The sequence below is a fragment of the Cydia fagiglandana genome, chromosome 22 (assembly GCF_963556715.1).
Source record: "Cydia fagiglandana chromosome 22, ilCydFagi1.1, whole genome shotgun sequence".
In the NCBI taxonomy this organism is placed as follows: domain Eukaryota; kingdom Metazoa; phylum Arthropoda; class Insecta; order Lepidoptera; family Tortricidae; genus Cydia; species Cydia fagiglandana.
Genome location: NC_085953.1, coordinates 4725256 through 4749617, shown reverse-complemented (window position 1 = coordinate 4749617; position 24362 = coordinate 4725256). Strand labels below are relative to the sequence as shown.

Genomic DNA, 24362 nt, shown 5'->3' with positions numbered 1-24362 from the left:
CTCGCCACAAGCTGCCCTGCGGGCTTATTATTATTATTATTATCTCATTGTTAATAATAATTTCGATATATTGCAAATTTTAACGATTAATTTTATTTATATAATTTGGATTATGTTTACAGGTATATGCACATAGAATACTAGACCAATACTAGTACTTATATGGAAAAAAAGACATGTAACAAATTGTTATCAATAAATTTTTCATTTCATTTCATTTCATTCATTTCATTTCATTTCACACCAACTACGCAAAATAGTAGGATTAATCACAGGTCATAACAGACTAATCCAGCGGTCGGCAACCTTTTAGCAGCCAAGGACCAAATAGTAGTTACCGAAGTTGATGCGGGCCGCACTTTGTTAATATTTATGACTTTATCAGACATTGTTGTTTGTCAATATTACATACAAAATAGCCTAGGAGGCACGCGGGGTGCAAGTGAGAGGTTCGCGGGCCGCTTGTTGCCGACCGCTGCACTAATCAAATACCTACATAATATGGGTAAAACAGACAGCCCCATGTGCAGAGTGTGCATGGAAGAAGAAGAAACAGTAAAGCATATTCTCCTACACTGTAGGTAGAAGGTAGAAGTATACAGGAACCAATACCTAGGGACTCCGTGCACATTGAAGGAGGCAGTTAGCGACCTGAAGACACTGCTAGGTGTCATGGAGGAGCTGGGGCCACCCCATAAACACAATTTTTTTGCTCTTAAGTAGTAGTTTTTGATGGTGTTTGACCCATTGATCAGTGACCCAGTCTCAGTTTTTCTGATAAACAGCTGTCTTAATGGACTCACCAATATGTTTTGCAGAAACCTCCACCTTGTAGCATACACCTTGTTTTCTCAGTCAATCTCAATATAAATAAATATATTGGGACATTTTTACACAAATTGACCAAGTCCCACGGTAAGCTCAAGAAGGCTTGTGTTGTGGGCACCCAGACAACAATATAATTATTCAATATACAAATATCTGTCTCATCAAACAAATAAATTCCCTAACCAGGATTTGAATCCAGAACCATCAGCTTCACCGGCAGGGTCACTAGGCTAGGCACCCACTAGGCCAGACTGGTTGTCAAATATAACCAAGATATTCTTTTGAACAAACTGCCATGTCACTGCTGGTTTCAATCTGTGCCCTTCATAATCTACATACTTACTGCTGTCTGTCTCTCATGCAGTCTAAAAAAATTAAGTGTGGGGTACAAACTTTGTGTCGGTCGAAAGTCGAAACCCTCTTGCCTTATCTCCTGATCCACCTTTCAATACTGGTCATCACTCAAGTAATTTTCCAAATTTCTGGGAATACTTCTAGCTCGAGACAGAGGTTAAATATGTGCCATAGCGGCTCCGCCAGCACCATGCTGTAGTCCATACGCACGAGGGAATACCATGCGGACACGAAGATTTTTTTAGCTTAAGTTGTTGAATTGCGGCACTTACCTCCAACTTCGGCTTCTCCATTAATTAATATTTTTTCAGTACCTCGTACCTCTACTGAGTCTACTGTTTCTTTTATTAGAATTCATTTTATTGTATTTGTAAACCAACAAGTGTCAATACAATACTGTCAATGTCACTGAAAGATGGCACTAGAAAAAACCGATTATTTTTAAATTGTCAAGAGCTAATGTCAGAACGTCCCTACTAATTTTGACAGCTCCCTTAAAAAAAAGAATCTCTCTGGTTTTTGGCTTCCTATTATTGGGTCGTACATTATTGGGTCGGGCTTTCTCGACCTGTACCAATAATGCGCAGCCCAATAATTGAAAGCCAAGGGACTCAAATTATTGGACGCGAATTATGGGGTCGTACATTATTGCCCTGTGAAAAGAGTGGCTTCGTATTATCGCCCCGGACCAATATTGCGCGGCCCGAGAATGCTCAACCCAGGAATGTACAGCCCAATAATACGCGTCCACCATGGACGCCTATTATTGGGCTGTACATTCTTGGGTTGAGCATTATTTGGTCGTACATTAGTGGCTCCCCGTGGGACGAGGTGAGCAAAATCCCGTGCCGTGATTGGTCCGTTCAAAGACACGGACGTCACACAAAGACACTTTCGACTCGAACACGGAGTAAAATTACCGTATGCGTGGCAGAGGTGGTAGCGCAAGTCTATGATATTTAACAAATGGAGCATTCCACGGGCTGTCCCGTACAAACGCATTTTATTTCCTGTGATGCGACTTTTTTTTTGGCATTTAAAGCAATCGATTATTTGTCTGTGCATATTTTTGACTATTTGTCATAAAAAAGAAACTCTTATACCTGCAAATCTTCAGAAAATTCGCGTTTGTACGGGACAAACGGTAGACGATTTCATGGAATGCCCCAAATACTCTTTTGTCCACGCCACGGTAGCAGTTTCTAGCCCACAGTGCACATCGCCGCAATAATTTACCACTGGCACTCGTAATATGAAATAGGCGTCTTAATAAGCCGTAGTAAGTACAGTCGGGTTCAAAAATATCTTATACATTTTTTCACGTTACTGTAATGGGCTAATATGGGTTTTTAAGGTGAAGAAATGTCTACATATCTATGAATTCGCCTGTATACCAGAAAATACACATTTAAGGTCGTCTGCAAGTTGAGAATACAGGGTGTTTGATTTATTGGCTGTGAGGGAAAACCAGAAAGTAACTAAGATACGAAGCCGATATTGGAAATTACAAAAATAACTACTAATATATTTCACCAAAGCAGATTTTTTGTTTGAAAATGTCTTCTGAGGTAGGTATCGTTATGATGAAAAAAAAAATAGGAAATTAGTTTCTATTCAGAAAATAAATAAATCATATTATTATTATTCCAATCTGTTTAATCAAAAAAATTAAACCTAAAAATACGCAACTTATAGTTTTCGATTATTTTAAATGCTGGAATAGAATTAAGCTCAACCTATCATAGAAATCGTCTTATAACTCTGAGACTGAGTTTCTGTTTTTACTTAAGTGCTTAAGTACTTTATCGGTCTTAAACTTAAATTTAAATATATTTAAGCAATAGAAACTTAAATTTAAATATATGTTTTTTACCAATAAATAAAATAACTATCGTTTACAAACTCAAAATTATCATAAAACAACATGTTGAACTTGTTTCATTTAACCCAATTACCAACAACATCCGCTGCCAAGATCAAAAACTAAATAACCCAGACACTCAACAACGTTCAAAAGATCCAGAAAACCGAAACGTAAATACTTTACCAGTTGCTCAACGTAAACCTAACGTTCATGTTCCATTCACAAAAAGGTGACCGTTCCAAATTTAAAAATTAAAAAAAACATCTGCACAGCGTTATCGGGCGATCACTTGAGAATCGATTAATTGTAAACGCATAGCAAAGCTATCGATTCATACGGCCCGCTGCATCGGTACCATCAACACTGTTAATTTTAGCCAGTCCAAATCGCGATGTCAAAGATAGCGTACGATATACCAGCTCCGAATGTTTACGTTATTACACTGAAAACGATGTTTTTCGTTCGCGAGTTATTTTTATGAGTGAAAATCTGGCCTCTTCTCACTGGAGAGCGGTCGTGCGGTCGCTTTTCGAAATCGGGACCTACATTTGAATAGTTTTCTTATAAAGGGGAAATATAGTGGTTTGTTGACATTATCTTAAACTAACTGCCGTTGAGTGCTTGTGGTTTTGTGCTGTGATTTTGTTTGGATTTCTACGAGGGAAACTTTAAGAATTAAGGTAAGTTTTACTTTGAAAATGCCTTCATAAACTGTCAAACATCGTTATCGAGTAGCTGTAACGCATGTGCCCACTCGAATGTTGCTGATGAGTAGTTTTTCCGATTAAAGTCTTAAAATCTTTAACGGTCCACATGTGGATAAAATGTCAAGTCAATAAAACATGTAACAACCACCTTTTTTTTTAATAGCCTATTTGAGTGTCCCACTGCTGGGCAAAGGCCTCTCCCCTTAATCTCCACGACTCCCGATTTGGTGCTTACAACAACAACCTTCCATTACTATTAAAAGCTAGCGCTATTTGTCTCCCTAGGGAACAAAATGCTTTACTCACTAATAAAGAAGTGCCCCCTTTGGCGTAAAAATATATTTGGCGTAAATACTAAATAAGGTTGAAGACATCTGTTCTAATTTCTTTCAAGTTTTTGGCGCTAATTTCTTCGGAGACCTGAAGCGTCACATGCGCCAGTTTTGAATGATTCACTATAAGTTCCACTAGACTTATGATTTAGACGGGCTCATTTAGACGGCAATGTAATGAAACTCGCATGCGAGTTCTCGCACCGTCAAAGGCTCATTTAGACTATGCGAGAACTCGCATGCGAGTTTCATTACAATGCGGCCGGTTCAATTGGACGTAACCAACAGTCCGCAATGTAACTAAAATCGCATGCGAGTTCGCGCGCCGTCTAAATCAGCCCTAAATGCTCTATTATATCGACCAATACAAAAGGTAATCTCGGTCCATATCCCGGTCGATATAAGTCTAGCGTCCACATGTGCTCTTGTACCAGTTATATTTCTGGATAACGATATCTAACAATATAAAAATAAAGTTACGACGGAAAAATACATAATAAACAGCTTATCTAAACACTTTGGATTGTTTAGAACAAAAATCCCTGCGGAATCTCTTTAATTTGGAACGTGCGTGAGGTTTTTGTTTATCTTTCGGGATCTTGTTACATCAATGTTTCTTTTTATAATGGGTACTGGTTAAGGTCGACAGTTATGTTATAAATACATAATACAAAAGTTTAGTTTACGACGAAAAGAACGAATAAACCGTACAGTAAGCTGCTGAGACAACTGAGCCCACCCGCAAACAAGTTTCTACGCAGGGGCAGGCGTGGCTCACTCCGCGATTTCGTCGCTTTGCTACAGGTAGCTAAAACTACATCCGTTCGACCCCAATTTTGGGGAAAGCCATAAGCCGCGCGTGGCGCTGTCGCCACCTAGCGGCCATATCTGTCCTGATCGTAACAGACGCGTTTTGTTAGAGAGTGAGTCTTCTGTACCTAGTACTATAGGTATTATTTATTCTGTGACAGGGGCCGGGTTAGTTATATCTGCAGCATATTTCAGATGAATAGAGAAGACGAGATTATAAGAATGCATCTGCAATATTAATATGTAATAGCCAATTATTTATTACATAAAACGTACAAGTAAATTAATGCTAGTGGTATTTATTAAGTCTAAGAAGACTGAACTAAAACTAAAATGAGTTAATTAAGAACTTATAACGAAAAAACAAATTAGATACCTTTGTTAAAGTTTCGAACGTTATGTCCACTCTATCCTTAATTTATAATCTGTGTTAATTCTTAAAACAGACAACTAATTTTATAAGTGCGACATCTAAAGTAAATTAATTTGACACGTGTGATCATCTGATCATATTCTTAGCCTTTTAAGAATCTTTGCAGTTTTAGAACACTTTACAAAGAGTCAGTCCGTACAAATCTTTAATTAAAATTGAATTATTTTTAGCCAACACTGAATTATTATTGAATACGATCAATTTGTAAATATTTACCGTTTTTTTGATTTGCAGAAAATAGTAAATTTATATTATACAGGGTCAAATAAAAATGTGACTCAGTTTTTTTAAAGATTCTCAAACTATGAATTATTCTAACTGCGATTTTATTGTACATGCGCGCTTAAGGATTAAAAGGAATAACTCCCAGGCGAAATGACGGAAGACGTAAGTGTTTTATAGTTAATTAGTATTTGCACCGTTGCACTTTAGACAAAGAGTTGTTGTTGAATGCACGTCATAGATTTATGGCGAATTTACGGATCGTTTTACGTACATAAGTAATGGAAACTAATTTAGGCTAGTAGAGTTTATAGTTAGCACTTTCTAGTTTTAAGCATTTTATTACTTTTTTCTGCTCTCGTACTTTTATTTGTCATTTAAAGGGTCGTGCACACACCTTTGAAACCCTACCTATAGTTTTCAAGACAAGTCTTTAGTCTATTCCTCAAAAAAGAATTTGTGCATACACGCAGTATCTTTTTGGCGATTTTACGATACTTCGTGTAATGACCACTTAAAGAATATTGAATGTAATACGTATACAATATTACCATCCTTATTTTAAAAGTCATCTCTGACAAATAAGTGAACTATAGACATCATTCATTCATTCTTTTCCCGCGCGAACCCTCCATTTTTGCTACTTCTTGAATTAAAAAGATTTGTTAAATTTTCAATTTTATTTCAAAGTGCTTGGTCGTAGAAAAAGTATTGTATGCAACGTTTTTTAACTGAGTCAAAAAATACTCGTGGCGTCTTTATTAACAATTTTCGGCTTTGCCTCAAATCAATATGCCAGTGTGTGCCACTTAACATTGTAGTTGTGTTTAGATCGTTTTGGACACCTTGTGCCATTAGTAACTTCTCCTGCCTACTATACATTACATATTTGATTAATCCTCATAATATTCATAGAGAAGATATTTTATTGAATATGGCAACTCTATCCTTTGCCAATCATTTTGATTGTTAGTGCGTCACTACCCTAAATATGGTTGAATAGCCTGAACCACCATATACAGCCTGGAAACAATATATCGATACACATCAAATTTATTCATGATGCAATGTCTACATTCAGCTCCATAAAACATCAACAGAGCCGTATGAATCAGCTGTATTAATTATTTAAAACGATTGTTCTGACTCCCGTTTGATGTTCAACTTTCTGGTATTTCAGTGTAGAGTGCAGTTTTGTAGTTAGTATCTGACTGAAGTTTTGGCTTAGTTTCGATTCCATCTAGTGCCTAGGTTAGATGCTGAGTAAACTACCCCAAGGGCCTACAGCGAAAAACGAAAATAAAAATTGAATTTGCTCTTCAAAATAGTGCAGATAACAAAATTTCGATGTTTTGGTTTCTTGCGGTAGGCTCTCTGTGTCGTAGCGTAGCTCGTCAATTCGACACTTTCAACCTTATTTAAAAGTAGATAGTATTATAATAAATGATAAGTAGGTATTTTTCAATTAAAAATGCTGTGGAGGTTAGTCGATTCGTGTAGGAATACACCATTTATTAAAGGAATCTTTTCATTTTAATTGCAATGTGTTTCAACAAAATTCCTGTTTGCAAAACTACGTACCTATACTATAGTCGCGATGACATGAATCGGCATTTCAACAAAACAAATAGAGCCCTTGAGAATTGTAAAACAAGAAAATAGATAGAATTGATATGAGGGGCATTCCACGAGACTGTCGCTTACATAACGCAATTCTTCTAATACTTCTGGAAATGCTGAGTAAGCGATATTGGGTCAGGTAATATTTCATGACTTGGCTAATAAATTGGCAGTATATTCTCGAGGTTCACGTATTTTATTGAGGTAGCTGCCATACAAGGCAAAAGCGTTATGTAAGCGACAGTTTCGTGGAATGCCCCTAGAAACAAATGAAAGAGTAATAGTGACGGCAGTAAATTGTTTCTTCTACCGTATTGTTTTGCGGAGTTTAAATTAGTTTCCCGGAGGTCTTTGATGAGATTTGTTGCTGTAAGCTGTATAAAGGCTCCTCTTCACGTTGGGCCAACGCCAACGCCAACGAGGGACGCAGCCATGCGGTAGAATGACATAGCAATATCACTTGCTCCCTCTAACGCATAAATGGTGAAGAGGAGCCTTAAAGCTGTTACTTTTTGACAAATATACACCGTGGACCCGAATAACCCGATCACAACCAGAGAGATTTCATCCACGCATTTCTAAGGTCATAAGCCATTCAGCAATTTTTTGCGTTTATGTGTCTTCTGCACACGAAACGTTTTTTCTTTTGACATCTTGGCAAAAAAAAAACATTACACCGAATAAGTAGAATATTCGATACATATTTACTTTTCGTTGTTATTTCAAACTCGGTACTCATCTTAAATACTTAGCTACGGCCTTTCGAGTGACAAAGAAGACAGTAAATTTTAAATTTCCTCTTAAAGGCAAAATGAAAAGGTGAAAATGAACATAATTAACACTATCATCACAATTGTAATAATATTTGACACACTTATTTAGGTATACCAACCAAAACTGTAATAATAATGTAATTGTATTATTGTAACATAATAACTATAATTGTAACTTAATTTATCTAATTTAATTTCCATTTTTGACGTGTAATATGTAATTATATTATAAATAAATGAGTATGAGTATGAGTATGAGAACTGATCATATGACCGGTTCGACGCGAGCTGTACAAGTCTAAACGTCACTGACATCACTGGAACATTCGGGATACATCATCAGCTGACGTCACGGCAATAATACAATTACCGATGATTTATCGTAAACAAAACACCTCTGGCAGATGCAATCGGACTAACAGGAATTATATTATTATGATTTTGTTGCGGCTAATACACAAACATAATGTACAGATGGTTCTAACAGCAAAGTTCTTGACTGAACATTACTTACTTACTCTGTTGGCTCAGCGACCCAAAATGAGACTTGGCCTCCGACACAAGACAGCGCCACTTTTCTCGGTCGTGTGCGACCTCTCGTCAATTGTTGACTCGAGGCTCGCGCAGATCTACCTCCACCATGTCTTCTTCTTCCTCGCGTTATCCCGGCATTTTGCCACGGCTCTTGGGAGCCTGGGGTCCGCTTGACAACTAATCCCAAGAATTGACGTAGGCACTAGTTTTCACGAAAGCGACTGCCATCTGACCTTCCAACCCAGCGGGAAAACTAGACCTTGTTGGGATTAGTCCGGTTTCCTCACGATGTTTTCCTTCACCGAAAAGCGACTGGTAAATGCCAAATGATATTTCGTACATAAGTTCCGAAAAACTCATTGGTATGAGCCGGGGTTTGAACCCGCGACCTCCGGATTGCAAGTCGAATGCTCTTACCGCTAGGCCACCAGCGCTTCCACGCACCACGCGCTTTCTTCTTCTTCATCTACCTCCACCATGTCGCACCAGTGATATCTGACTGAACGTTGATGGACATTATTATTTAATTTTATTTATTTATTAAAAGTAATTACGCGCCGCGCGAAAGTTGCGACCCGCATAACATGAAGAGGTTTACAAACCAGCCAATTGTATCGAAAACCTTTGAAATTGACATCAAAATTATATTTTACTCACTATGAGACACTTCAAAATTCAGTCGGTGGCTCGGCGCCCGTAGCTAATTAGTTACATCGGTAATTAGCTAATTAGCCCGTAGCTAATTAGTTACATCGGTAATCTCGTATTTGAGTTGAAGTAGATGAGTCGTAATCTGTACAAGCAACTTCAAAGGAGAATGGTCAATTAATCCATATTTAACTCTAATTTATCAACTAAAATTGGCTACAAAGATTCCTTGAACAAAACTACGCTTCTAGGTATATACAAAAATTATACTCCAAAACACAATACTATATAGTAAAAATATAGTAGGTATGTATGGTCGTAAAGTTTTTAATTTCCTAATAGATAATCTATAACAACATTTAATACATTTTTTATGCCATTTTGTAAATCCACGCGATCGCTTTATCCACTTGATAAAATAAATGTCACTTTTTAACTCCGCGGGATAAAATATGACGGATACCGTTTTATCACGCTGTCACGTAGACAAAACCGACCATCATATCCGTACAGATGATCCCTTAACTTAAAGGGATTTAAGGGGGGGGGGGGGGGGTGTCCGCCTTTGTACAGTCACCTGCAATAATATGTTACTCTTCGAAGACCGCAAAAATATGTGACACGCTCTTTTGGCTCTACAAATAAGATAATGTCAGATATTTATGCGGCCTTCGAAGAGTAACATATTATTGCAGGTGACTGTACTAATGAAGTGGGTTTATCCTGTTTTGTACAATAAAGTATTTGACACATTGTCTTATCTTATCGTTTTCGGGGGCCCTTGCGGATACACTTTGACCCATAGGGATCTTTTGTGGAGTTACCCCCTATATAGAGAAGATAAACACATTGTCGGTATCACAGGAGTTTCCTCCCGCGAATGCGTTTTCCATCACGACCGTGTACTTGTATGCCGTCGAAGTGTAAAAAAAACGTATTAATGAAACATAAGTCGAACAGAAGAACGGACTGAAAGATACTTTTCCGTTTGATAGACGCTAATGCCTGATTACCGATGATTTATGCCTACAGCGCCGCCAACTATAAACCGGCTTACAGCAGATTATTATTATTACGGCCGTCTGTCTGCAATTCTGCATCTCACGGTGCCCGATTCACTATTGAAACGCTAATAATTAAAACGTTTTTTAAGATTTAACCTCGTAAGTCCGTGTACTTGATGTACAAGTACAAATTAATTCGAGTTTTGAACTCATATAGAAATAAAAGAAAGTTCCAAATTCAAAAGCGCCAAAATTGCCCTGGGTCTTACGAGGATAGAGTGGTACTAGTGGTAGTGGGGTTGAAAAGAACGCCCCCCTGACTACCTCAATCGTTCAGTAATTTTCACAAGTTGGTCTGCTTATTAAAAATATCGCCTTTGTAATGTAAATTATGAAAATGTAATGCAAAATTAAACACAACTTTGAAAACTCTGAACTATTAGCATAGTCAAATACAAATACAAATTTATTTATTTGTCCAAAATAGGTTATAGAGGGTGTTACAGTTCAGTCAGTTTCACTATGTGGCGCCTTACGGCATACAAATGTTGAGAGCATGCATATAATATGTATTTACCAATCCTTATCATCTAAAAATTTTATTGAGTAGTAACTCTTTCGAATCAGTAACAGTTTCAAGGCTTTTTTAAACTGATTGAGCTCTAGTAATTGTATGTCTTGTGGTATTTTATTAAATATTCTATTAAATAGTCTATCAAACTAAGTTTTCAGACGACCTCATTCTATTTCGATCCCTTAGGGCTTAGGGCTTAAGCGTGGGACTTAGTTTTTCTGTGGGTGGTTTACGTCATGACTGGATAGATAGCTACAGGGGCGTACCTAACAGAATTTATGCCTATAATTATGTTACAAGTTGCTAAACAAAATGATTAAAACCATCATCTTCCTCGCGTTATCCCGGCATTTTGCCGCAGTTCATGGGAGCCTGGGGTCCGCTTGGCAACTAATCCTATGAATAAGTGCTTAAAAATCATAAGTAGAGTTTCGATTTCCTAGCATAATGATGATTTTATAGTTGAAATTTACCCGTAGTCGAAATTGTCCTCCTGCACCTTATTTAATAACACTTGATCTGCGTATGCTATCAAAATCGCTGCAGACTCTTTGTCTAACTCTAGAATGAACTCCCATGGCGCATCAGAACAAGGAAACACAATTACGCAGAAACACTGTTGGTGTACCTTTTGACGTAATTTAGTTTGGCATGGTCAAACTTTCCTTAGCCAGACACTAGTAACGTTCTAGACGTGCAAAACTACCTCGTAGACACCACAGATCTAGCCTCATAATATAAGGCCCAGCCATACAAATGAAAACCTATAATTTGCCACAGAAATTTGAACCTTTAGTGCAGGGAATAGAGTTGATTATGGTTTCGTTTAAAAATTGAACGAAACAAAACAAACGCGACTCTGCTCCAATTGAATATGATTTAAATTTCATCGAACTGAATAAGTACTATAGATAGGACCTTGGGCCTTAGGAGGCTCTAATGAAGCTAAGGTAGGTACAGTCGCCATCAGATATATCGGAGCGGCTAAGGTATTCACAATATCTGAACGCGCACTCTAACGCCTAGACAATAGAGGCGTGTTTAGATATTTGTGAGCACCTTGGCCGCTCCTATATATCTGATGGCGACTGTACAATCTGCAACCAATGTCGTCAGAACGAGGGAGATGCATTGTGACTTAGTTTACCAATACGGCAGTGTCAAACTCGCATTAAGCACGAGTAGGTGTACTATACATAGGTGTATGAAACCCGTTATATAACTATCATGTAAAACTTTTATAGGTGGGTCGGATTAGGGCGGGCATTCGCAGCGCCCTTGACACGCAATTGCGACAGACAAACACTATTTATATCGGGTCGTAAATACAATCAGTGCTATCTGAACCTACTGACAAGCTAAGGGTACAGATGACTCGGAAAAGATGCAAGGAAAGCCGAAGTATTTAAAGTTAAATAAATAGAACTAATAAAATTGCTAAATATCTTAATTAACCTAATCTAAAACCCATGAGCTAACGAAATACCCTCGACCAAGATTTGAATTTGCAACCTTCTAGTCAGTCTAACCAGCAGGGCTAGCACATGATTGGCGCGACATTATGTCGCTCGCGAGATAGAGTACCTGTCTTTACTTTAATTAATAATACAGTTAGCAAAAGACGGGTAATTTATATCGCGGGTGAGATACGTGTGCTAGGCCTTTATAATTTCCACGTTAAAGAGGCAATGCACCGTCGTGTTAAACAATTAAGTTATTAATTACCTATTATCTATAATCTAATACCTTTAATCATAATCATAAAATTATTTTTTCTTTATTTGCAAGAACACGTTTACAATCAGTCTTAAAAATATAAAAGTATAAACGAGCAATTCTTGTATAAGTATTTACAAACCCATATATTTCGGGGATCTTGGAAACGGTTCTAACGATTTCGATGAGATTTGCTGTTTGGGGGTTTTTGGGGGCGAAAAATCGATCTACTTAGGTCTGGTCTCTGGGAAAACGCGCTTTTTGAGTTTTATGTGTTTTTCGAGCAAAGCTCGGTCTCCCAGATATTTTAGTATTTATGTGTCATATTATTATTATTGATTAAATTAAGGCGTATCATAAACTTTATAGTTTTACAACCTTTATAAGATTATAAGGATCCCGTAAAAACAGACATTTATAATCAAATAAAATCCAACCGCAAGCGAACGCACCAATGAAACTGTAATAAAAACGCGAAGGCCGCAAATATCATAAGATCGGTACCTATAATATTAATTTAACTAGAACTTGGCCTATTTATACGGTGTTAAAATAAACAAGCCCAGTAATTTATTGTAAAGAAGTGCGGGAAAAGCGCGCCAAGGCTGAATTATTTTATGCGATAACATATTTATTTAGATTAAACAGTTTCCTGTTTACGGTGGAGGAACTTGGCCCTTTTTAGGGTTCCGTAGCCTAATGGCAAAAAATGGAACCCTTATGGATTCGTCATGTGTGTCTGTCTGTCTGTCCGTCCGTATGTCACAGCCACTTTTTCCGAAACTATAAGAACTACTGTTGAAACTTGGTAAGTAGATGTATTCTTTGAACCGCTTAAGATTTTCACACAAAAATAGAAAAATAAAACGATAAATTTTGGGGGTTCCCCATACTTAGAACTGAAACTCAAAATTTTTTTTTCATCAAACCCATACGTGTGGGGTAGGTATAAGTCTTCAAAAATTATATTTTTTTCTAAACTGAGTAGTTTGCGCGAGAGACACTTCCAAAGTGGTAAAACTTCTAAAATAAGAGAATGATAAAACTAAAAAAAATATATGACGTAGGTACATTACCATGCAAACTTCCACTGAAAATTGGTTTGAACGAGATCTAGTAAGTAGTTTTTTTTAAATATTACGTCATAAATCGTAAACCGCAATTTTATTATGTTACTTGCTGCTACAGAACCCTTCATGGGCGAATCCGACTCGCACTTGGCCGCTTTTTGTAAACAAGTAGGAAAATTTCGGATGGAAATAAAATTAGAGAAATCAACAAGTCTATGTGCCACGATTCCGTTGCTCCCGTTTGTCAAGTGATAAAAACAAGATAAATATTTTAAAAATAAGTGCATTCCCGTTGCCAGTGATGTTTTGGGACCCAGAATCGGCCCCCTAGGGGGTTTGTTTGGTAATCAGTCCAAGTTTCAGAAAGGTCGATGAAATTTTGAAAATTACGTAAAATAGTATAAGTAGTCGCACCAAACAAAGTCTGCAGCGGATTTGATAGCCCACGCAGTGTAAGTGTTATGTATACGGTGTCATAATTTCATAGAAGTTTGACTTTTAAAATGACACTTGCACTGCGTGGGGTATCAAAATCGCTGCAGACTTTTTACGGTCTGACTATAATTGTCCTCGTAGACGAAGTGTCAAAGTTTCATTCATGTATCTTGTTCTGTAGGGCTAACATGGTCGGCTCTTTATCATTTGTCACCATGCCTGTCACGTTCTAACAAATATGTAAGTGCGAAAGTGACGCATGGCATGACAGATGATAAAAATACGACCATGATACCGCTACAGAGTAAAGTAGAGTCAGACCGTAAAAAGTCTGCAGCGATTTTGATAGCCCACGCAGTGCAAGTGTAATTTTAAACGTCAAACTTCTATGAAATTATGACGTATACATAACACTTACACTGCGTGGGCTATCAAATCCGCTGCAGACTTTGTTTGGTGCGACTATAAGTAGGTAAGTACATCCGCAATTATGGAATTTCGTGTTGCATGAAATCCAACCGCTATTCTTCTAAACTTCGATCCCATTTTACACCGCTCGACCACTAGCGAAGTTAATTACATACTAAAACGTATTTTAACGCCGTACGTCTTTGAGTATCGTCGACTAACCGAGAAATCAAAAGTTTTTTCCATCTTTATTGTCCAATAAAACATAATAATGCCTTCCTCGCATTTCGGCCGCGCCTAGCAAAATAACAAAGTAATATTTTCCGATAGCTTATAATAAAATATTTTTAGTTTTTTTTTTCGTCAGCACAATTTTATCGTTAAAAAGTTCTGCACAGTTGCACACAAACTGTATTTGATGTTAATTGGAGTCTACTAACTAACAGGCCAATTCGAGTTTTAATTATTCGATCTGATGATCGATTTTTGTTGAAGATATAGCCTGTAAATTATAAAATACTTTAAATCTTGCGCATATTTTTCCTTTAAAAATAATTTATAGAGTTCCGTTCGGCGTAAAATTATTATTTCAGTTGGCACTTCGTTATCCTGTCTGATTTACGTTTTTAGTATTTAGATAATATTTTATGTGATATTAACGTCTTGTAATATCACGTCGGCTTCCGGCGAAGGTCAATAGAGTAAGGCCGGGGTCTCTTTGTTTGACATACACTGGCCGATTCGAACTTTAAGATACCTACGTCAAATATTACGTCTAGTGTCAAAAAATGCTTTTTTTGTTTGAAGTAAAGTCACTTTCTGAAATATCTATCCATATCGTATCTAGACGTAATATTAGACGTATCTTAAAATTCAAATTGGGCAGAAATTTAAGTCATAAATAGTCATAATGTATTGTTTGTCATATTAACTTTAGTCCCTAAAACTGAAACCGTAAATTTTTCATTATTTTCGTAGTTATCCTATAGATAGGTTAGGTAGGGTTTGTTTTATGACAATCGTGAAAAGGCACTTACGAAATATCATTTGATATTTACTTACCAGTCGCTTATCGGTGAACGAACACATCGTAAGGAAACCGGACTAATCCCAATAAGGCCTAGTTTACCCTCTGGGTTGGAAGGTCAGATGGCAGTCGCTTTTGTAAAAACTAGTGTCTACGCCAATTCTTGGGATTAGTTGCGAAGCCAAGCGGACCCCAGGCTCCCATGAGCTGTAGCAAAATGCCGGGACAACGCGAGCAAGATGACTAAGATAAGGAGTAGAACATTGACAGATAAAGCTACCGTAATACCTCCCAACCATAGTCCAATACTGCAACTATGGTCCACAAGTTCAAAAGGACAATGTTCCTTATGGTTTAGTCCGATATTTTCTTCCATTTATAAACGTACCATACCTTAGAACTATTTACAAGTTACAGTAAAAGACACACCTGCTAGCGTATTATGGATAGCTTTATCCATCTTTATCCACGTGATAAAATAACTGTCACTGTTTAACACCGTGGGATAGAAAGTGATGGACACCGTTTTATCACGCTGTCGCGTAGACAAGAACGACCATTCATATCCGTATTGTTCGAAAAAATTACAGTTAATTTTGGACCATAGTTGGGACTATAGTCGGGAGGTTTTACAGTACCTATATACTCAGTCCGACTTTCGTGTGGCAATCAAACGTTCTCTACACTTCCGTAGACTTGTCCACATTCCAGACAGAACAGTCCCGGCAATGGTCAACATCTATTTTGTATAAATACTTAAGGAGTAGAACATTGACAGATAAAGCTACCTACTCTAAGACAGTCCGACTTCCGTGTGGCAACCGAACGTTCTCTACACTTCCGTAGACTTGTCCACATTCCAGACAGAACAGTCCCGGCAATCGTCAACATCTATTTTGTATAAATACTAAGATAAGGAGTAGAACATTGACAGATAAAGCTCCCCACCAGGGCTCGGAACCGGTATTTTTAAAAAACCCCGAAATAGCCCAATATTTTGAATTATTTTATGCTCTTTACGTAGGACTGAATCGTGTATTTAGGTAACAACTTTGTGTCATTAGGTTGTCCTATTAAAAATGAAATAATAAACCAAAGAACGAAAAGGAACATAATAATACCGGTATTTTTGTATTGAGCAAATACCGGTTTCCGACCCCTGCTATACTCTAGACAGTCCGACTTCCGTGTGGCAACCGAACGTTCTCTACACTTCCGTAGACTTGTCCACATTCCAGACAGAACAGTCCCGGCAATCGTCAACATCTATTTTGTATTAAACTCAGAATAGACGCACGCAACTGACCCCGCGCGTCGATGTGTTCGAATGTCTAACACATTTAGCGCAAAGGGTGTGAAACATACTTACTCTTAGGCACTGAAATCTAGATTGTTTACTGGTACCTAATCAAAATATTTGAATTTGTAATTTATTCAAAGCCGCTATCGTTTTTATCCAAAATGCCAAGCAAAGAAAGGGTTACGATTATGATTTTAGCGTGATTCTAGCAGTACAATACTTAGGGCCCCCCCACATCTGGCGTCTTTCGAGCGTCGGCGTCTACAATTCTATGGCCGACGTCGACGCAGCGTCGACGCAACTGGGCAGCGACGTCATTTTCCATAGCGCTGGACCGACGCACGGTGGTCGGCGCGCCTTGTAAAGGCGGCCATAATTAAAAAAAATGTTAATTATCGTAGTTTTTTTTCGGGAATGAGTATATGATGTAACGAATATTGTTTTTAATAAAATAAAACACTTGTTTCAGTATATAACATGATAAGTATATTAAACTTTTCTCCATTAAAAATCACATCATAAAAAACCTGAAGTCTTTGTTAGTTTTAACTATTAATACATACTAAAAATGCATAAGAAACACTAAAACAAAATAACTAAACTAATACAAATAAATACCTAACCTAAAAATTGCCCCGATTCGCTGTCCGCGGGCAAAAAAAATTAAATACTAAATGGAAAAATCAATCATAAAGATCGAGTATACTTCTATAGAAAAGATAACAGTAAAGCAAACGAAAACAATAAGTGAAGCATTAAATTCTATTCAGTACTAGTTAATAAGCTTAATACGTTACAAGAAAGTGTAGTTTTTTTTTTACGCGGCAATTTCCTCTTGGAGGTTATTAATGGATCCGAGTTTAAAAGAAGCCTGTGAATAAGGTCTTCGTTGGTGTGGGTTCGTGACATTTTTCTGGTATGGTCTCGCCTGAACATCTTTATATTTTTATTTGTTGACTCAGCTGCCTCTTCGGACAGCTCTCCAATAGGAACTAGAGCGTTTTCTATAATGATGGCACCATGTATAAGCACTTTGTGTACTGATGAAGGCAAAGGATACCAGCCATATGCATCCATGAGTTGGCCAGCCGTTTTTGTGGCATATTCTTCAAATTTTCTTACATTGATTGTATAACCAGACGATATGCACTCCAAAATAGTTCCACACTGTTCAATAAGGCTTTGCTGGATACCTGTGATTTCAGCAGACACATCAGAGTGCTTAAAAAATTTCCTCGCAGTATTTCCATCGTTGGATGTGCCACTCCCTCCACTTCGTGGTTTGTCTACAATTAGACCCAACTTCTGCCGAAACTCATCCTGGATTTTTTTCTTTCTCAAAGCTATGTGCTTTTTATCCTCCTCTGATGTAGCGTACCATCTTTTTGTTTCAAGTTTGTACGATAAATGAATAAAATATTCATAAAACCGAATCCACGCATGCAACGGCGAGAGTCCAAATTCCAATTTACTAAAATCAATAGGCCTTTCTATGCTAGAAGGAACGTCTCTCATTTGAGTTAGCACAGCTTTACAAAGGGTGCACGTTGCATTGGAAGTGCCACTGAGTGCGGCACATATTTTCCCATCAAGCATGGTGAGTTGCAAACAGTGATTTATGTTTATTTCTTTGCCGTCTCCGTACTTCACTATCGTAGGCACAAGCTGCTCAATTTTTTCTTGAAAGTATGTTTGTTCGTTAACAGTCGAATCTTTAGTTTCTTTAATAAACTGAAATCGAATTGGCCGGCAGTATCTAGTCGACGATGGGCGCGGGTTTTTCCAAAGCAGCACGGCGTCATCCGATGATGAAGTGGTTGAAATCAATCGAAGAGGTACATACGATGTTACGAATAGGCTTCCGTCTCCGGTCACATCTGAACTGGCGAAGTTTTGCTTATATTCACTATGGCCAGTGCTTCCATCAAAACCCCACTTTCCTATTAACGTAACATCACCCATCGATTCCTCTGGTATAGTACTTAAAACTTCGTTTTGTAGTTCTACTATGCGAGATGCAGTATGATTCAATAAACTCTGCAATTCCACTTCGCCTGCTGATTCCGTAACTCTGATGATTTCTGGATAACATTTCTTCTTTGCTTTAAGAACTTTTTCATATGAAGGTAAAACAGGATTTTTTCGCGAGTTGATAAACTCACGCAGTAACAAATATTGATGCTTGGTGAGCTTAGCGCCTGTCAGAAGGGAAAGCACGTCGTCAGGGTTTATTTCTTTGGTCTCGTTGTCTGATGCCTTCGTTAAATCGCTGACCGCTGATCCATCAAGATCAGCTAGTGCTGCTAATCTTCTGCGTTTTGACCGCTTGCTACAAGCAGTAAACTCTTTTTTAGGTCGTCCAACTGCAGATGAGGTTCCCGGCGATGATGATTCTTGAACGAATTGAACAGTTGAGGACTTATCGGCCCCCGATTTTATTTTTGGCATATTAACACTTTGCTTTTTATTAAGCCACTCAGAATGTTTCTTGAGAACCGCAGACTTATTTCGCGAAGCGGATTTCCAAATAACTGTAATTCGTTCACAAATATACTTTATGATGTTATCCAAATTGTTGGTGTCCACGTTTTCAGCATCTGGTATCATTTCTATCACATGTTGCATAATTTGAAGACGTTTATCTTTGTCCGAACCACTGAAAGATAGCCAGAGTTCAAATATGAAGCCTCTTGTAAAGGATCCCACGTACTTATCATCTGAAAATAAAAAAATAATAGTGAATTTCGTTACGTATCATTTTTGTAGCACTGCTACGAAGCCGGCTACGCAGGCGTAGCAGGCTTTTAAAAACTAAATACGCAAGTTTACGCAGCAAGACTTTCATGATTATAAATCTAGAAAAAATAAGCTTTAAACTGGTATAAATCTTGTCATTACGTTGGATTAATAAAATAACTAAAACTCCAAGTAAAGAAATAACATTTAAAACAAATCTCATTACAATTTGTCATGGCGTAGACCCTTTATTATTATTATGTTTTTCTAAAAAGAGTGAAAGTTAGGGTGATAAACAAAACTACATACCTGATTCTTGAAGCTCCATATTCATAATAATCAGTAAATACACAAATTCAGCAGAAATTCACCACTAATGACCGATCACTTAATTAGTTGCCGATAAGAGAGCGCGTACAACCGGGAGTTCAGTTCACTTTCGACGTTAATTAGAGAATGAAAATAATGAGTTATCCAGGATCTATTTATACCTCCTTAAAGTACATTTATTAGTGAATAATACTAATGCATTTGACACTTAAAAATAACACATAACATATTTTGAATTATGGCCTAGGGCCAGACCACCGTGCGACGCCGACAGACGCCGACGCTCGAAAGACGCCAGATGTGGGGGGGCCCTTAATGGTATAGTCCCTGGTACATTTGTGCCGTGTGATCCACTAAGCGTCTAAACTAATACTAAAAGTAGGTAGGTAGAGTAGTTAGAAGTACCTAAAAGAATTTTACGTACCTACTTTTAGGGTTTATTTCAATGCAATTAGTTTTTCTCTCTTTCTAACATTTCCATTCCCTCATCAATCACGCAATACCCGTCGCAAACAAATTAAAACTGTAAAACAACATATTTTCCATCATTTGTCTTCGTAAGTTTTTAGAAAATCATAAATCAATGGCGTTGACGTGTAACACATCCGCCCGGCCCACTAATTAGGGCGCTGTTGTTGACATCAACCTTTATTTATCCTAAGTATATCGTAACCTTTCTTATATTCGTAATAACTACCTATACTGTGTTGTGTGATACGGTAACGGCGGGTAAGGGAAGTGGCAAACTTCTTCAAGTTCTAAATCTAGGTATCTACTTACCCTAAAAGACTACGATGCGACGATTTGAAACTCAAACGCGCTTAAAATTAATGTGCCAACAGATGAAACGTAAAGGTCAAACAAAACATTTTACAAATTATACATATAAACGCTACATTTCCTCTGTAATTCTAGGGCCACCGGTTTTATACCAACCGAACCGACCGCAAGCAAGCATTCGCCTGAAGCAAACCACCATTTGTGTAATCTTCAATTGGCTGCGTCTAAGTAGGTACATACCTAATTAGTTATTGTTTTAATTTTAACAACAGCGGATAGCAATTTTATCCACCGGCACGCTTCACTCTAAGCTTTATATCTGTCTGTCTCTTCTTCCTCGCGTTATCCCGGCATTTCGCCACGGCTCATGAGAGCCTGGGGTCCGCTTGACTACTAATCCCATGAATTGACGTAGGCACTAGTTTCTACGAAAGCGACTGCCATCTGACCTTCCAACCCAGAGGGTAAACTAGGCCTTATTGGGATTAGTACGGTTTCCTCACGATGTTTTCCTTCACCGAAAAGCGACTAAATATCAAATGATATTTCGTACATAAGTTCCGAAAAACTCATAGGTACGAGCCGGGGTTTGATTTGAACCCGCGACCTCCAGATTGCAAGTCGCACGCTCGCACCGCTCGGCCACCAGCGCTTTATATCTGTCTGTATACATCTAGTAATGAGGAAGAAGAAGAGAGCGTCCTGCTTTTCTGTTACTCTTTGACTACCCATAACCATAGTTCTATTTTTCTGGTTCACCTGTTACCCTCGCGAGCTTACGGGAACGGGGAATATTCTACTCTAATAATTTTGCAGCACGGTAGTGTTTGTTTACGTAGAGGTTAAGATCTCCGCATGGCGAGGCAAGGCCGTCCGTCCGTCCGTCCGCTTTATAGTGTGTTTATAGTTGCATGGATTTTGATTGGAAAAGGGTCAAGTGCGGAGTTACGGTAGAATAAGATAGACTATTTACCCGGGTATGTCCTTAAACTACGTCCAAGACCACCGGTGGACGGGCAGCAGCGTCCCTCAAATTCGGTGTACTCGACTACGATCGCCAACCCGCCTGCCAAGCGTGGCGATTATGGCATTCACCCCCCTATAAAAGGGGGAGGCCTATGTTGAGCAGTGGACGTCTTATAGCTGAGATGATGATGACGATGATGAAGATATATTATTTACTTTAAGAGGAAAGGGGACGGCCGCTTTCCCGTACAAACGTAGTTCCCATTTTCCTCTCTGGATATTGACATTAAAAAAGTACCAATTAGATGGTTGGCTGTCCACCATCTGTCTTCGTAGAATATTTGAATTCTTTGGACACATAGCCAGAAAGAAAAATGACAACCTGGAAATGCTTCTGGTAACGGGAAAAGTCCAAGGAAGGCGACCAAGTGGAAGAAGCCCAATGCGATGAACAGATCATCCGCGAAGGCACAAAATCTAAAATCCACGATGCACTGCACACTGTTGAAGATCGCAACAAGTGGAAGGAGTTAGTCCACAAAATAATTCGTGGAGGCCACGACCCTCAGCAATGAGGAATACGACACAAGGAGGAGGAGGAAACGGTTGGCAGTCCTCAACTGCACGTTTTAAAAAAAAAAACCTTTCAACGCACAGCTAAATTGTGGAAATAACTGTCGCATGAGGTATTTCTGGACCAATACAACCTTTAAAGCTTCAAGAAAATAGCAACGTACTTTATATATAACCCCTCTGATGTTGTGGGTGAAAATTTACTTATATGCAATAAAGATTAACTAAATACATACTGCCGTATTCGAACTTCAAGATATTCACAAGAGACGACACGTACTAGATCCATTCTAGATACGTTATAGTTTAGATATCAACTAGTTCTCTTTTGCAGCGCAATTCGGGCAACCAATGTCACTTTTACGTTAGATAGAGTAAGATATCTATTAGATGTGAATTGGATTTCTAAGTCATATCCTGTGGAAATCGATCAAGAGTATCTCCAGAATCGCGCAAATGTAAAATTTGACAGGTTAGATCTTAAACATATCGTTATCGTATCTTGGTGATTTCTAAAAGATATCTATTTCAAAATCTGAATCGGGCCTATCGATATAGATACGTAGGTATGCCGTTGCTAAGTAGCAGACTTTTCCAAAATCATCTCTCGTTTTTCGTGAAATGCCCTCAGGGCGCAATTTACTGTCAAAGGCATATCGAATCATAAATTCAGAGCCACTAAATTTTCTTACTGATAAAATACATTTTAGAGCAGTGGTGGGCAAACTTTCTTCATGGGGGGCCAGAAAGTTTAGGAAATTTAAGTGGAGGGCCAGAATTGTAGCCAAAATTTATTTTGATTTGTGATAATCGTTGGCCAATGCCATGTACTAATTATTTCATAGGACTTACGGGGACCCGCGGGCTCTACTTTGCCCACCACTGTTTTAGAGTAACTTGCTTGCTTGTTTTTACTGAAAGTTTACTTGGCTTTGAGAATCCCTGAACATTTAAAAAAATGAGTTGATGTGACCTTTCCAGCCACGTGTAACGATCGAGCACACTTAAAAAAAATATGGGATAAAGTTTTTTTTTTATGAATAGCCAAAGAAATGCAATAGGTACTTATTCAAAATGATACCTGTAAACGGAATGTTAGGCTATCAAGAAATCAGCCTATTTGATCAAAACTTCGATGGCGTGACATCATTTAGTCTATTCAGTTGATATTGTAGCGAAATAAAAAAGAAACTTGTTTTTTGTGAGATTTTTGCCTTCTCTCCCTCTATAATATTTAAAACTCTCGCGTTTTGAACACATATTAACTCATATTTATAGACGGGTCTATCGCGAATTTATGTTATTACTTTTATTTACCGACTTTTCGACACGGGTATCACGGTCGTGGTCGCGGCTAACTGATGTTCCAGCAAAATGTCAAAACAGAGATTTGTGCAACTACCCGACGAAAAGTGACAGGGGACACCACAGGGGACCCCAGGGCCGGTGCATACCTCTCTCAACGTATTTCCCTTGCGATACAGAGAGGTAACGCCGCCAGTGTCATGGGGTCCATGCCGCAGTCCGACCTGTTGGGCGGGGTGTTCTTTTTATAGTTTGGTATTTTGTAGGTAAGTATATTTTATAGTTTGTATTTTTATTTTATTTCTAGTTTTAACTTTAGTTTTAATATTGTATCCAATGTAAGTATTTACCTGGTAGTTAATTGTAAATAAAATCATGTGTACAAGGCCAAATTATAAGAATAAAAATAATATCCTTTATGTCCAAGAAATAATAAAATAAATAATAAGAATAATGTTGGGGTAGACATCACCATTTTCAAACCACTCACAACACAATAATCCCCTCCCTCTTTCCTTCACCACCATTAGTGGTTACTAAAACGTGCGCCTAATAAGTGTGTTTACAAGTTCTTAGATTAATAGCCAGTGCAGGCGGCTAAGTAAACTTTCTTCATGATAGGTATAAAGTCATATCTTTGTAGAATATGCTAACTAGGTACGTTGATTCATTGTTATACCAATACAACTTTGATGGCGTAGGGTTTCATTCTGAATGTTTCGTGGAATACTAAGAGAGACAGTCCCACATTCACCGCTGAGCTACAAGATATTCATAAGAGACGACACTTACTAATAGATCCATTCTAGATACGTTATAGTTTAGATATCAACTAGTTCTCTTTTGCAGCGCAATTCGGGTAACCAATGTCACTTTTACGTTAGGGCCACCCCACATCTAGCGTCCCTCGAGCGTCGGCGTCTGGTCAGCGCTATGGAAAATGACGTCGCTGCGCAGTGGCGTCGACGACGTTGCGTCGAGCAGCGGCCATAGAATTGTAGACGCCGACGCTC

At 38.1% G+C, this 24362-nt stretch overlaps 1 protein-coding gene across 2 annotated transcripts in view; it reads left to right on the top strand.

Annotated features, from left to right (window-relative positions):
* The first annotated feature begins 3391 nt into the window (after positions 1-3391).
* LOC134675551 (uncharacterized) overlaps positions 3392-24362 on the top strand; it is a 56490-nt gene continuing 35519 nt past the window's right edge. The window contains exon 1 of one of the 2 annotated variants that reach the window (XM_063533824.1): positions 3392-3726. The gene's annotated coding sequence lies outside the window, so the exon portion shown is untranslated. The remainder of the gene's footprint in view (positions 3727-24362) is intronic. The other variant, XM_063533825.1, reaches the window with a different exon arrangement.